Below are 16,765 nucleotides of genomic sequence, written 5' to 3' on the forward strand. Positions count from 1 at the left end.
AGCGCTAAATACACGAATAGGCGCAGAATATTTTTCTCGAAAAAATGAAAAATCGGTAAGGCTATAGCCCAGGGAAATATTGACTCAGCCAGGTCGAATAAAATTCTCAAGAAAGCGCTGCTTTGCCGCATAAATCACGCCCCGCGCCCTCGACGACGCTGATTTAAGCGCTAAATACACGAATAGGCGCAGAATATTTTTCTCGAAAAAATGAAAAATCGGTAAGGCTATATCCCAGGGAAATATTGACTCAGCCAGGTGGAATAAAATTCTCAAGAAAGCGCTGCTTTGCCGCATAAATCACGCCCCGCGCCCTCGAAGACGCCGATTTAAGCGCTAAATACACGAATAGGCACAGGATATTTTTCTCGAAAAAAATGAAAAATCGGTAAGGCTATAGCCCAGGGAAATATTGACTCAGCCAGGTGGAATAAAATTCTCAAGAAAGCGCTGCTTTGCCGCTAATATCACGCCCCGCGCCCTCGAAGACGCCGATTTAAGCGCTAAATACACGAATAGGCGCAGAATATTTTTCTCGAAAAAATGAAAAATCGGTAAGGCTATAGCCCAGGGAAATATTGACTCAGCCAGGTGGAATAAAGTTCTCAAGAAGGCGCTGCTTTGCCGCATAAATCACGCCCCGCGCCCTCGAAGACGCCGATTTAAGCGCTAAATACACGAATAGGCGCAGAATATTTTTCTCGAAAAAATGAAAAATCGGTAAGGCTATAACCCAGGGAAATATTGACTCAGCCAGATCGAATAAAGTTCTCAGGAAGGCGCTGCTTTGCCGCATAAATCACGCCCCGCGCCCTAGACGACGCTGATTGAAGCGCTAAATACACGAATAGGCGCAGGATATTTTTCTCGAAAAAAATGAAAAATCGGTAAGGCTATAGCCCAGGGAAATATTGACTCAGCCAGATCGAATAAAGTTCTCAAGAAGGCGCTGCTTTGCCGCTTAAATCACGCCCCGCGCCCTCGACGACGCTGATTTAAGCGCTAAATACACGAATAGGCGCAGAATATTTTTCTCGAAAAAATGAAAAATCGGTAAGGCTATAGCCCAGGGAAATATTGACTCAGCCAGGTCGAATAAAGTTCTCAAGAAGGCGCTGCTTTGCCGCATAAATCACGCCCCGCGCCCTCGAAGACGCCGATTTAAGCGCTAAATACACGAATAGGCGCAGAATATTTTTCTCGAAAAAATGAAAAATCGGTAAGGCTATAACCCAGGGAAATATTGACTCAGCCAGATCGAATAAAGTTCTCAGGAAGGCGCTGCTTTGCCGCATAAATCACGCCCCGCGCCCTAGACGACGCTGATTGAAGCGCTAAATACACGAATAGGCGCAGGATATTTTTCTCGAAAAAATGAAAAATCGGTAAGGCTATAGCCCAGGGAAATATTGACTCAGCCAGGTCGAATAAAATTCTCAAGAAGGCGCTGCTTTGCCGCTAATATCACGCCCCGCGCCCTAGACGACGCTGATTGAAGCGCTAAATACACGAATAGGCGCAGGATATTTTTCTCGAAAAAATGAAAAATCGGTAAGGCTATAGCCCAGGGAAATATTGATCCAGCCAGGTCGAATAAAGTTCTCAGGAAGGCGCTGCTTTGCCGCATAAATCACGCCCCGCGCCCTAGACGACGCTGATTGAAGCGCTAAATACAGGAATAGGCGCAGGATACTTTTCTCGAAAAAATGAAAAATCGGTAAGGCTATAGCCCAGGGAAATATTGACTCAGCCAGGTCGAATAAAGTTCTCAAAAAAGCGCTGCTTTGCCGCTAATATCACGCCCCGCGCCCTAGACGACGCTGATTGAAGCGCTAAATACACGAATAGGCGCAGGATATTTTTCTCGAAAAAATGAAAAATCGGTAAGGCTATAGCCCAGGGAAATATTGACTCAGCCAGGTCGAATAAAATTCTCAAGAAGGCGCTGCTTTGCCGCTAATATCACGCCCCGCGCCCTAGACGACGCTGATTGAAGCGCTAAATACACGAATAGGCGCAGGATACTTTTCTAGAAAAAATGAAAAATCGGTAAGGCTATAGCCCAGGGAAATATTGACTCAGCCAGGTCGAATAAAATTCTGAAGAAGGCGCTGCTTTGCCGCTAATATCACGCCCCGCGCCCTCGACGACGCTGATTGAAGCGCTAAATACACGAATAGGCGCAGGATACTTTTCTCTAAAAAATGAAAAATCGGTAAGGCTATAGCTCAGGGAAATATTGACTCAGCCAGGTCGAATAAAATTCTCAAGAAGGCGCTGCTTTGCCGCTAATATCACGCCCCGCGCCCTAGACGACGCTGATTGAAGCGCTAAATACACGAATAGGCGCAGGATACTTTTCTCTAAAAAATGAAAAATCGGTAAGGCTATAGCCCAGAGAAATATTGACTCAGCCAGGTAGAATAAAATTCTCAAGAAGGCGCTGCTTTGCCGCTAATATCACGCCCCGCGCCCTAGACGACGCTGATTGAAGCGCTAAATACACGAATAGGCGCAGGATACTTTTCTCGAAAAAATGAAAAATCGGTAAGGCTATAGCTCAGGGAAATATTGACTCAGCCAGGTCGAATAAAATTCTCAAGAAGGCGCTGCTTTGCCGCTAATATCACGCCCCGCGCCCTAGACGACGCTGATTGAAGCGCTAAATACAAGAATAGGCGCAGAATATTTTTCTCGAAAAAATGAAAAATCGGTAAGGCTATAGCCCAGGGAAATATTGACTCAGCCAGGTGGAATAAAGTTCTCAAGAAGGCGCTGCTTTGCAGCATAAATCACGCCCCGCGCCCTCGAAGACGCCGATTTAAGCGCTAAATACACGAATAGGCGCAGAATATTTTTCTCGAAAAAATGAAAAATCGGTAAGGCTATAACCCAGGGAAATATTGACTCAGCCAGATCGAATAAAGTTCTCAGGAAGGCGCTGCTTTGCCGCATAAATCACGCCCCGCGCCCTAGACGACGCTGATTGAAGCGCTAAATACACGAATAGGCGCAGGATATTTTTCTCGAAAAAAATGAAAAATCGGTAAGGCTATACGGCTATATTTCCCTGGGCTGAGTCAGCCCAGGGAAATATTGACTCAGCCAGATCGAATAAAGTTCTCAAGAAGGCGCTGCTTTGCCGCTTAAATCACGCCCCGCGCCCTCGACGACGCTGATTTAAGCGCTAAATACACGAATAGGCGCAGAATATTTTTCTCGAAAAAATGAAAAATCGGTAAGGCTATAGCCCAGGGAAATATTGACTCAGCCAGGTCGAATAAAGTTCTCAAGAAGGCGCTGCTTTGCCGCATAAATCACGCCCCGCGCCCTCGAAGACGCCGATTTAAGCGCTAAATACACGAATAGGCGCAGAATATTTTTCTCGAAAAAATGAAAAATCGGTAAGGCTATAACCCAGGGAAATATTGACTCAGCCAGATCGAATAAAGTTCTCAGGAAGGCGCTGCTTTGCCGCATAAATCACGCCCCGCGCCCTAGACGACGCTGATTGAAGCGCTAAATACACGAATAGGCGCAGGATATTTTTCTCGAAAAAATGAAAAATCGGTAAGGCTATAGCCCAGGGAAATATTGACTCAGCCAGGTCGAATAAAATTCTCAAGAAGGCGCTGCTTTGCCGCTAATATCACGCCCCGCGCCCTAGACGACGCTGATTGAAGCGCTAAATACACGAATAGGCGCAGGATATTTTTCTCGAAAAAATGAAAAATCGGTAAGGCTATAGCCCAGGGAAATATTGATCCAGCCAGGTCGAATAAAGTTCTCAGGAAGGCGCTGCTTTGCCGCATAAATCACGCCCCGCGCCCTAGACGACGCTGATTGAAGCGCTAAATACAGGAATAGGCGCAGGATACTTTTCTCGAAAAAATGAGAAATCGGTAAGGCTATAGCCCAGGGAAATATTGACTCAGCCAGGTCGAATAAAGTTCTCAAAAAAGCGCTGCTTTGCCGCTAATATCACGCCCCGCGCCCTAGACGACGCTGATTGAAGCGCTAAATACACGAATAGGCGCAGGATATTTTTCTCGAAAAAATGAAAAATCGGTAAGGCTATAGCCCAGGGAAATATTGACTCAGCCAGGTCGAATAAAATTCTCAAGAAGGCGCTGCTTTGCCGCTAATATCACGCCCCGCGCCCTAGACGACGCTGATTGAAGCGCTAAATACACGAATAGGCGCAGGATACTTTTCTAGAAAAAATGAAAAATCGGTAAGGCTATAGCCCAGGGAAATATTGACTCAGCCAGGTCGAATAAAATTCTGAAGAAGGCGCTGCTTTGCCGCTAATATCACGCCCCGCGCCCTCGACGACGCTGATTGAAGCGCTAAATACACGAATAGGCGCAGGATACTTTTCTCTAAAAAATGAAAAATCGGTAAGGCTATAGCTCAGGGAAATATTGACTCAGCCAGGTCGAATAAAATTCTCAAGAAGGCGCTGCTTTGCCGCTAATATCACGCCCCGCGCCCTCGACGACGCTGATTGAAGCGCTAAATACACGAATAGGCGCAGGATACTTTTATCTAAAAAATGAAAAATCGGTAAGGCTATAGCTCAGGGAAATATTGACTCAGCCAGGTCGAATAAAATTCTCAAGAAGGCGCTGCTTTGCCGCTAATATCACGCCCCGCGCCCTAGACGACGCTGATTGAAGCGCTAAATACACGAATAGGCGCAGGATACTTTTCTCGAAAAAATGCAAAATCGGTAAGGCTATAGCCCAGGGAAATATTGACTCAGCCAGGTAGAATAAAATTCTCAAGAAGGCGCTGCTTTGCCGCTAATATCACGCCCCGCGCCCTAGACGACGCTGATTGAAGCGCTAAATACACGAATAGGCGCAGGATACTTTTCTCGAAAAAATGAAAAATCGGTAAGGCTATAGCTCAGGGAAATATTGACTCAGCCAGGTCGAATAAAATTCTCAAGAAGGCGCTGCTTTGCCGCTAATATCACGCCCCGCGCCCTAGACGACGCTGATTGAAGCGCTAAATACACGAATAGGCGCAGGATACTTTTCTAGAAAAAATGAAAAATCGTAAGGCTATAGCCCAGGGAAATATTGACTCAGCCAGGTCGAATAAAATTCTGAAGAAGGCGCTGCTTTGCCGCTAATATCACGCCCCGCGCCCTCGACGACGCTGATTGAAGCGCTAAATACACGAATAGGCGCAGGATACTTTTCTCTAAAAAATGAAAAATCGGTAAGGCTATAGCTCAGGGAAATATTGACTCAGCCAGGTCGAATAAAATTCTCAAGAAGGCGCTGCTTTGCCGCTAATATCACGCCCCGCGCCCTCGACGACGCTGATTGAAGCGCTAAATACACGAATAGGCGCAGGATATTTTTCTCGAAAAAAATGAAAAATCGGTAAGGCTATAGCCCAGGGAAATATTGACTCAGCCAGATCGAATAAAGTTCTCAGGAAGGCGCTGCTTTGCCGCTTAAATCACGCCCCGCGCCCTCGACGACGTTGATTTAAGCGCTAAATACACGAATAGGCGCAGAATATTTTTCTCGAAAAAATGAAAAATCGGTAAGGCTATAGCCCAGGGAAATATTGACTCAGCCAGGTCGAATAAAGTTCTCAAGAAGGCGCTGCTTTGCCGCATAAATCACGCCCCGCGCCCTCGAAGACGCCGATTTAAGCGCTAAATACACGAATAGGCGCAGAATATTTTTCTCGAAAAAATGAAAAATCGGTAAGGCTATTATAACCCAGGGAAATATTGACTCAGCCAGATCGAATAAAGTTCTCAGGAAGGCGCTGCTTTGCCGCATAAATCACGCCCCGCGCCCTAGACGACGCTGATTGAAGCGCTAAATACAGGAATAGGCGCAGGATACTTTTCTCGAAAAAATGAAAAATCGGTAAGGCTATAGCCCAGGGAAATATTGACTCAGCCAGGTCGAATAAAGTTCTCAAAAAAGCGCTGCTTTGCCGCTAATATCACGCCCCGCGCCCTAGACGACGCTGATTGAAGCGCTAAATACACGAATAGGCGCAGGATATTTTTCTCGAAAAAATGAAAAATCGGTAAGTCTATAGCCCAGGGAAATATTGACTCAGCCAGGTCGAATAAAATTCTCAAGAAGGCGCTGCTTTGCCGCTAATATCACGCCCCGCGCCCTAGACGACGCTGATTGAAGCGCTAAATACACGAATAGGCGCAGGATACTTTTCTAGAAAAAATGAAAAATCGGTAAGGCTATAGCCCAGGGAAATATTGACTCAGCCAGGTCGAATAAAATTCTGAAGAAGGCGCTGCTTTGCCGCTAATATCACGCCCCGCGCCCTCGACGACGCTGATTGAAGCGCTAAATACACGAATAGGCGCAGGATACTTTTCTCTAAAAAATGAAAAATCGGTAAGGCTATAGCTCAGGGAAATATTGACTCAGCCAGGTCGAATAAAATTCTCAAGAAGGCGCTGCTTTGCCGCTAATATCACGCCCCGCGCCCTCGACGACGCTGATTGAAGCGCTAAATACACGAATAGGCGCTGGATACTTTTCTCTAAAAATGAAAAATCGGTAAGGCTATAGCTCAGGGAAATATTGACTCAGCCAGGTCGAATAAAATTCTCAAGAAGGCGCTGCTTTGCCGCTAATATCACGCCCCGCGCCCTAGACGACGATGATTGAAGCGCTAAATACACGAATAGGCGCAGGATACTTTTCTCGAAAAAATGCAAAATCGGTAAGGCTATAGCCCAGGGAAATATTGACTCAGCCAGGTAGAATAAAATTCTCAAGAAGGCGCTGCTTTGCCGCTAATATCACGCCCCGCGCCCTAGACGACGCTGATTGAAGCGCTAAATACACGAATAGGCGCAGGATACTTTTCTCGAAAAAATGAAAAATCGGTAAGGCTATAGCTCAGGGAAATATTGACTCAGCCAGGTCGAATAAAATTCTCAAGAAGGCGCTGCTTTGCCGCTAATATCACGCCCCGCGCCCTCGACGACGCTGATTGAAGCGCTAAACACACGAATAGGCGCAGGATACTTTTCTCGAAAAAATGAAAAATCGGTAAGGCTATAGCTCAGGGAAATATTGACTCAGCCAGGTCGAATAAAGTTCTCAAGAAGGCGCTGCTTTGCCGCTAATATCACGCCCCGCGCCCTAGACGACGCTGATTGAAGCGCTAAATACACGAATAGGCGCAGGATACTTTTCTCGAAAAAATGCAAAATCGGTAAGGCTATAGCCCAGGGAAATATTGACTCAGCCAGGTCGAATAAAATTCTCAAGAAGGCGCTGCTTTGCCGCTAATATCACGCCCCGCGCCCTAGACGACGCTGATTGAAGCGCTAAATACACGAATAGGCGCAGGATACTTTTCTCTAAAAAATGAAAAATCGGTAAGGCTATAGCTCAGGGAAATATTGACTCAGCCAGGTCGAATAAAATTCTCAAGAAGGCGCTGCTTTGCCGCTAATATCACGCCCCGCGCCCTCGACGACGCTGATTGAAGCGCTAAATACACGAATAGGCGCAGGATATTTTTCTCGAAAAAAATGAAAAATCGGTAAGGCTATAGCCCAGGGAAATATTGACTCAGCCAGATCGAATAAAGTTCTCAGGAAGGCGCTGCTTTGCCGCTTAAATCACGCCCCGCGCCCTCGACGACGCTGATTTAAGCGCTAAATACACGAATAGGCGCAGAATATTTTTCTCGAAAAAATGAAAAATCGGTAAGGCTATAACCCAGGGAAATATTGACTCAGCCAGATCGAATAAAGTTCTCAAAAAAGCGCTGCTTTGCCGCTAATATCACGCCCCGCGCCCTAGACGACGCTGATTGAAGCGCTAAATACACGAATAGGCGCAGGATACTTTTCTAGAAAAAATGAAAAATCGGTAAGGCTATAGCCCAGGGAAATATTGACTCAGCCAGGTCGAATAAAATTCTGAAGAAGGCGCTGCTTTGCCGTAATATCACGCCCCGCGCCCTCGACGACGCTGATTGAAGCGCTAAATACACGAATAGGCGCAGGATACTTTTCTAGAAAAAATGAAAAATCGGTAAGGCTATAGCCCAGGGAAATATTGACTCAGCCAGGTCGAATAAAATTCTGAAGAAGGCGCTGCTTTGCCGCTAATATCACGCCCCGCGCCCTCGACGACGCTGATTGAAGCGCTAAATACACGAATAGGCGCAGGATACTTTTCTCGAAAAAATGAAAAATCGGTAAGGCTATAGCCCAGGGAAATATTGACTCAGCCAGGTCGAATAAAATTCTGAAGAAGACGCTGCTTTGCCGCTAATATCACGCCCCGCGCCCTCGACGACGCTGATTGAAGCGCTAAATACACGAATAGGCGCAGGATACTTTTCTCGAAAAAATGAAAAATCGGTAAGGCTATAGCCCAGGGAAATATTGACTCAGCCAGGTCGAATAAAATTCTGAAGAAGGCGCTGCTTTGCCGCTAATATCACGCCCCGCGCCCTCGACGACGCTGATTGAAGCGCTAAATACACGAATAGGCGCAGGATACTTTTCTCGAAAAAATGAAAAATCGGTAAGGCTATAGCCCAGGGAAATATTGACTCAGCCATGTCGAATAAAATTCTCAAGAAGGCGCTGCTTTGCCGCTAATATCACGCCCCGCGCCCTCGACGACGCTGATTGAAGCGCTAAATACACGAATAGGCGCAGGATACTTTTCTCGAAAAAATGAAAAATCGGTAAGGCTATAGCTCAGGGAAATATTGACTCAGCCAGGTCGAATAAAGTTCTCAGGAAGGCGCTGCTTTGCCGCTAATATCACGCCCCGCGCCCTAGACGACGCTGATTGAAGCGCTAAATACACGAATAGGCGCAGGATACTTTTCTCGAAAAAATGAAAAATCGGTAAGGCTATAGCCCAGGGAAATATTGACTCAGCCAGGTCGAATAAAGTTCTCAGGAAGGCGCTGCTTTGCCGTAATATCACGCCCCGCGCCCTCGACGACGCTGATTGAAGCGCTAAATACACGAATAGGCGCAGGATACTTTTCTCGAAAAAATGAAAAATCGGTAAGGCTATAGCCCAGGGAAATATTGACTCAGCCAGGTCGAATAAAGTTCTCAGGAAGGCGCTGCTTTGCCGCTAATACCACGCCCCGCGCCCTCGACGACGCTAATTTAAGCGCTAAATACACGAATAGGCGCAGAATATTTTTCTCGAAAAAATGAAAAATCGGTAAGGCTATAGCCCAGGGAAATATTGACTCAGCCAGGTCGAATAAAGTTCTCAGGAAGGCGCTGCTTAGCCGCCAATATCACGCCCCGCGCCCTAGACGACGCTGATTTAAGCGCTAAATACACGAATAGGCGCAGAATATTTTTCTCGAAAAAATGAAAAATCGGTAAGGCTATTTATTGCCCAGGGAAATATTGACTCAGCCAGGTCCAATAAAGTTCTCAGGAAGGCGCTGCTTTGCCGCTAATATCACGCCCCGCGCCCTCGACGACGCTAATTTAAGCGCTAAATACACGAATAGGCGCAGAATATTTTTCTCGAAAAAATGAAAAATCGGTAAGGCTATAGCCCAGGGAAATATTGACTCAGCCAGGTCGAATAAGGTTCTCAAAAAAGCGCTGCTTTGCCGCTAATATAACGCCCCGCGCCCTAGACGACGCTGATTGAAGCGCTAAATACACGAATAGGCGCAGGATACTTTTCTCGAAAAAATGAAAAATCGGTAAGGCTATAGCCCAGGGAAATATTGACTCAGCCAGGTCGAATAAAATTCTCAAGAAAGCGCTGCTTTGCCGCTAATATCACGCCCCGCGCACTAGACGACGCTGATTGAAGCGCTAAATACACGAATAGGCGCAGGATACTTTTCTCGAAAAAATGAAAAATCGGTAAGGCTATAACCCAGGGAAATATTGACTCAGCCAGGTCGAATAAGGTTCTCAAAAAAGCGCTGCTTTGCCGCTAATATCACGCCCCGCGCCCTCGACGACGCTGATTGAAGCGCTAAATACACGAATAGGCGCAGGATACTTCTCTCGAAAAAATGAAAAATCGGTAAGGCTATAGCCCAGGGAAATATTGACTCAGCCAGGTCGAATAAAGTTCTCAGGAAGGCGCTGCTTTGCCGCTAATATCACGCCCCGCGCCCTAGACAACGCTGATTGAAGCGCTAAATACACGAATAGGCGCAGGATACTTTTCTCGAAAAAATGAAAAATCGGTAAGGCTATAATAGCTCAGGGAAATATTGACTCAGCCAGGTCGAATAAAGTTCTCAGGAAGGCGCTGCTTTGCCGCTAATACCACGCCCCGCGCCCTCGACGACGCTAATTTAAGCGCTAAATACACGAATAGGCGCAGAATATTTTTCTCGAAAAAAATGAAAAATCGGTAAGGCTATAGCTCAGGGAAATATTGACTCAGCCAGGTCGAATAAAATTCTGAAGAAGGCGCTGCTTTGCCGTAATATCACGCCCCGCGCCCTCGACGACGCTGATTGAAGCGCTAAATACACGAATAGGCGCAGGATACTTTTCTCTAAAAAATGAAAAATCGGTAAGGCTATAGCTCAGGGAAATATTGACTCAGCCAGGTCGAATAAAATTCTCAAGAAGGCGCTGCTTTGCCGCTAATATCACGCCCCGCGCCCTCGACGACGCTGATTGAAGCGCTAAACACACGAATAGGCGCAGGATACTTTTCTCGAAAAAATGAAAAATCGGTAAGGCTATAGCTCAGGGAAATATTGACTCAGCCAGGTCGAATAAAGTTCTCAAGAAGGCGCTGCTTTGCCGCTAATATCACGCCCCGCGCCCTAGACGACGCTGATTGAAGCGCTAAATACACGAATAGGCGCAGGATACTTTTCTCGAAAAAATGCAAAATCGGTAAGGCTATAGCCCAGGGAAATATTGACTCAGCCAGGTAGAATAAAATTCTCAAGAAGGCGCTGCTTTGCCGCTAATATCACGCCCCGCGCCCTAGACGACGCTGATTGAAGCGCTAAATACACGAATAGGCGCAGGATACTTTTCTCGAAAAAATGAAAAATCGGTAAGGCTATAGCTCAGGGAAATATTGACTCAGCCAGGTCGAATAAAATTCTCAAGAAGGCGCTGCTTTGCCGCTAATATCACGCCCCGCGCCCTAGACGACGCTGATTGAAGCGCTAAATACACGAATAGGCGCAGGATACTTTTCTAGAAAAAATGAAAAATCGGTAAGGCTATAGCCCAGGGAAATATTGACTCAGCCAGGTCGAATAAAATTCTGAAGAAGGCGCTGCTTTGCCGCTAATATCACGCCCCGCGCCCTCGACGACGCTGATTGAAGCGCTAAATACACGAATAGGCGCAGGATACTTTTCTCGAAAAAATGAAAAATCGGTAAGGCTATAGCCCAGGGAAATATTGACTCAGCCAGGTCGAATAAAATTCTGAAGAAGACGCTGCTTTGCCGCTAATATCACGCCCCGCGCCCTCGACGACGCTGATTGAAGCGCTAAATACACGAATAGGCGCAGGATACTTTTCTCGAAAAAATGAAAAATCGGTAAGGCTATAGCCCAGGGAAATATTGACTCAGCCAGGTCGAATAAAATTCTGAAGAAGGCGCTGCTTTGCCGCTAATATCACGCCCCGCGCCCTCGACGACGCTGATTGAAGCGCTAAATACACGAATAGGCGCAGGATACTTTTCTCGAAAAAATGAAAAATCGGTAAGGCTATAGCCCAGGGAAATATTGACTCAGCCAGGTCGAATAAAATTCTCAAGAAGGCGCTGCTTTGCCGCTAATATCACGCCCCGCGCCCTCGACGACGCTGATTGAAGCGCTAAATACACGAATAGGCGCAGGATACTTTTCTCGAAAAAATGAAAAATCGGTAAGGCTATAGCTCAGGGAAATATTGACTCAGCCAGGTCGAATAAAGTTCTCAGGAAGGCGCTGCTTTGCCGCTAATATCACGCCCCGCGCCCTAGACGACGCTGATTGAAGCGCTAAATACACGAATAGGCGCAGGATACTTTTCTCGAAAAAATGAAAAATCGGTAAGGCTATAGCCCAGGGAAATATTGACTCAGCCAGGTCGAATAAAGTTCTCAGGAAGGCGCTGCTTTGCCGTAATATCACGCCCCGCGCCCTCGACGACGCTGATTGAAGCGCTAAATACACGAATAGGCGCAGGATACTTTTCTCGAAAAAATGAAAAATCGGTAAGGCTATAGCCCAGGGAAATATTGACTCAGCCAGGTCGAATAAAGTTCTCAGGAAGGCGCTGCTTTGCCGCTAATACCACGCCCCGCGCCCTCAACGACGCTAATTTAAGCGCTAAATACACGAATAGGCGCAGAATATTTTTCTCGAAAAAATGAAAAATCGGTAAGGCTATAGCCCAGGGAAATATTGACTCAGCCAGGTCGAATAAAGTTCTCAGGAAGGCGCTGCTTAGCCGCCAATATCACGCCCCGCGCCCTAGACGACGCTGATTTAAGCGCTAAATACACGAATAGGCGCAGAATATTTTTCTCGAAAAAATGAAAAATCGGTAAGGCTATTTATTGCCCAGGGAAATATTGACTCAGCCAGGTCCAATAAAGTTCTCAGGAAGGCGCTGCTTTGCCGGTAATATCACGCCCCGCGCCCTCGACGACGCTAATTTAAGCGCTAAATACACGAATAGGCGCAGAATATTTTTCTCGAAAAAATGAAAAATCGGTAAGGCTATAGCCCAGGGAAATATTGACTCAGCCAGGTCGAATAAGGTTCTCAAAAAAGCGCTGCTTTGCCGCTAATATAACGCCCCGCGCCCTAGACGACGCTGATTGAAGCGCTAAATACACGAATAGGCGCAGGATACTTTTCTCGAAAAAATGAAAAATCGGTAAGGCTATAGCCCAGGGAAATATTGACTCAGCCAGGTCGAATAAAATTCTCAAGAAAGCGCTGCTTTGCCGCTAATATCACGCCCCGCGCACTAGACGACGCTGATTGAAGCGCTAAATACACGAATAGGCGCAGGATACTTTTCTCGAAAAAATGAAAAATCGGTAAGGCTATAGCTCAGGGAAATATTGACTCAGCCAGGTCGAATAAAGTTCTCAGGAAGGCGCTGCTTTGCCGCTAATATCACGCCCCGCGCCCTAGACGACGCTGATTGAAGCGCTAAATACACGAATAGGCGCAGGATACTTTTCTCAAAAAATGAAAAATCGGTAAGGCTATAGCCCAGGGAAATATTGACTCAGCCAGGTCGAATAAGGTTCTCAAAAAAGCGCTGCTTTGCCGCTAATATCACGCCCCGCGCCCTAGACGACGCTGATTGAAGCGCTAAATACACGAATAGGCGCAGGATACTTTTCTCGAAAAAATGAAAAATCGGTAAGGCTATAACCCAGGGAAATATTGACTCAGCCAGGTCGAATAAGGTTCTCAAAAAAGCGCTGCTTTGCCGCTAATATCACGCCCCGCGCCCTCGACGACGCTGATTGAAGCGCTAAATACACGAATAGGCGCAGGATACTTCTCTCGAAAAAATGAAAAATCGGTAAGGCTATAGCCCAGGGAAATATTGACTCAGCCAGGTCGAATAAAGTTCTCAGGAAGGCGCTGCTTTGCCGCTAATATCACGCCCCGCGCCCTAGACAACGCTGATTGAAGCGCTAAATACACGAATAGGCGCAGGATACTTTTCTCGAAAAAATGAAAAATCGGTAAGGCTATAATAGCTCAGGGAAATATTGACTCAGCCAGGTCGAATAAAGTTCTCAGGAAGGCGCTGCTTTGCCGCTAATACCACGCCCCGCGCCCTCGACGACGCTAATTTAAGCGCTAAATACACGAATAGGCGCAGAATATTTTTCTCGAAAAAAATGAAAAATCGGTAAGGCTATAGCTCAGGGAAATATTGACTCAGCCAGGTCGAATAAAGTTCTCAGGAAGGCGCTGCTTTGCCGCTAATATCACGCCCCGCGCCCTCGACGACGCTGATTTAAGCGCTAAATACACGAATAGGCGCAGAATATTTTTCTCGAAAAAATGAAAAATCGGTAACGCTATAGCCCAGGGAAATATTGACTCAGCCAGATCGAATCAAGTTCTCAGGAAGGCGCTGCTTTGCCGCATAAATCACGCCCCGCGCCCTCGACGACGCTGATTGAAGCGCTAAATACACGAATAGGCGCAGGATACTTTTCTCGAAAAAATGAAAAATCGGTAAGGCTATAGCCCAGGGAAATATTAACTCAGCCAGGTCGAATAAAATTCTGGAGAAGGCGCTGCTTTGCCGCTAATATCACGCCCCGCGCCCTCGACGACGCTGATTGAAGCGCTAAATACACGAATAGGCGCAGGATACTTTTCTCGAAAAAATGAAAAATCGGTAAGGCTATAGCCCAGGGAAATATTGACTCAGCCAGGTCGAATAAAGTTCTCAGGAAGGCGCTGCTTTGCCGCCAATATCACGCCCCGCGCCCTAGACGACGCTGATTTAAGCGCTAAATACACGAATAGGCGCAGAATATTTTTCTCGAAAAAATGAAAAATCGGTAAGGCTATTGCCCAGGGAAATATTGACTCAGCCAGGTCGAATAAAGTTCTCAGGAAGGCGCTGCTTTGCCGCTAATATCACGCCCCGCGCCCTCGACGACGCTAATTTAAGCGCTAAATACACGAATAGGCGCAGAATATTTTTCTCGAAAAAATGAAAAATCGGTAAGGCTATATAGCCCAGGGAAATATTGACTCAGCCAGGTCGAATAAGGTTCTCAAAAAAGCGCTGCTTTGCCGCTAATATCACGCCCCGCGCCCTAGACGACGCTGATTGAAGCGCTAAATACACGAATAGGCGCAGGATACTTTTCTCGAAAAAATGAAAAATCGGTAAGGCTATAGCCCAGGGAAATATTGACTCAGCCAGGTCGAATAAAATTCTCAAGAAAGCGCTGCTTTGCCGCTAATATCACGCCCCGCGCCCTAGACGACGCTGATTTAAGCGCTAAATACACGAATAGGCGCAGAATATTTTTCTCGAAAAAATGAAAAATCGGTAACGCTATAGCCCAGGGAAATATTGACTCAGCCAGATCGAATCAAGTTCTCAGGAAGGCGCTGCTTTGCCGCATAAATCACGCCCCGCGCCCTCGACGACGCTGATTGAAGCGCTAAATACACGAATAGGCGCAGGATACTTTTCTCGAAAAAATGAAAAATCGGTAAGGCTATAGCCCAGGGAAATATTGACTCAGCCAGGTCGAATAAAGTTCTCAGGAAGGCGCTGCTTTGCCGCCAATATCACGCCCCGCGCCCTAGACGACGCTGATTTAAGCGCTAAATACACGAATAGGCGCAGAATATTTTTCTCGAAAAAATGAAAAATCGGTAAGGCTATTGCCCAGGGAAATATTGACTCAGCCAGGTCGTATAAAGTTCTCAGGAAGGCGCTGCTTTGCCGCTAATATCACGCCCCGCGCCCTCGACGACGCTAAATTAAGCGCTAAATACACGAATAGGCGCAGAATATTTTTCTCGAAAAAATGAAAAATCGGTAAGGCTATATAGCCCAGGGAAATATTGACTCAGCCAGGTCGAATAAGGTTCTCAAAAAAGCGCTGCTTTGCCGCTAATATCACGCCCCGCGCCCTAGACGACGCTGATTGAAGCGCTAAATACACGAATAGGCGCAGGATACTTTTCTCGAAAAAATGAAAAATCGGTAAGGCTATAGCCCAGGGAAATATTGACTCAGCCAGGTCGAATAAAATTCTCAAGAAGGCGCTGCTTTGCCGCTAATATCACGCCCCGCGCCCTAGACGACGCTGATTGAAGCGCTAAATACACGAATAGGCGCAGGATATTTTTCTCGAAAAAATGAAAAATCGGTAAGGCTATAGCCCAGGGAAATATTGACCCAGCCAGGTCGAATAAAGTTCTCAGGAAGGCGCTGCTTTGCCGCATAAATCACGCCCCGCGCCCTAGACGACGCTGATTGAAGCGCTAAATACACGAATAGGCGCAGGATATTTTTCTCGAAAAAATGAAAAATCGGTAAGGCTATAGCCCAGGGAAATATTGACTCAGCCAGGTCGAATAAAGTTCTCAGGAAGGCGCTGCTTAGCCGCCAATATCACGCCCCGCGCCCTAGACGACGCTGATTTAAGCGTTAAATACACGAATAGGCGCAGAATATTTTTCTCGAAAAAATGAAAAATCGGTAAGGCTATTTATTGCCCAGGGAAATATTGACTCAGCCAGGTCCAATAAAGTTCTCAGGAAGGCGCTGCTTTGCCGCTAATATCACGCCCCGCGCCCTCGACGACGCTAATTTAAGCGCTAAATACACGAATAGGCGCAGAATATTTTTCTCGAAAAAATGAAAAATCGGTAAGGCTATAGCCCAGGGAAATATTGACTCAGCCAGGTCGAATAAGGTTCTCAAAAAAGCGCTGCTTTGCCGCTAATATAACGCCCCGCGCCCTAGACGACGCTGATTGAAGCGCTAAATACACGAATAGGCGCAGGATACTTTTCTCGAAAAAATGAAAAATCGGTAAGGCTATAGCCCAGGGAAATATTGACTCAGCCAGGTCGAATAAAGTTCTCAGGAAGGCGCTGCTTTGCCGCTAATATCACGCCCCGCGCCCTAGACAACGCTGATTGAAGCGCTAAATACACGAATAGGCGCAGGATACTTTTCTCGAAAAAATGAAAAATCGGTAAGGCTATAATAGCTCAGGGAAATATTGACTCAGCCAGGTCGAATAAAGTTCTCAGG

The sequence above is a fragment of the Dermacentor albipictus genome, chromosome 4 (genome assembly GCF_038994185.2).
Source record: "Dermacentor albipictus isolate Rhodes 1998 colony chromosome 4, USDA_Dalb.pri_finalv2, whole genome shotgun sequence".
Classification (NCBI taxonomy): Eukaryota; Metazoa; Arthropoda; class Arachnida; order Ixodida; family Ixodidae; genus Dermacentor; species Dermacentor albipictus.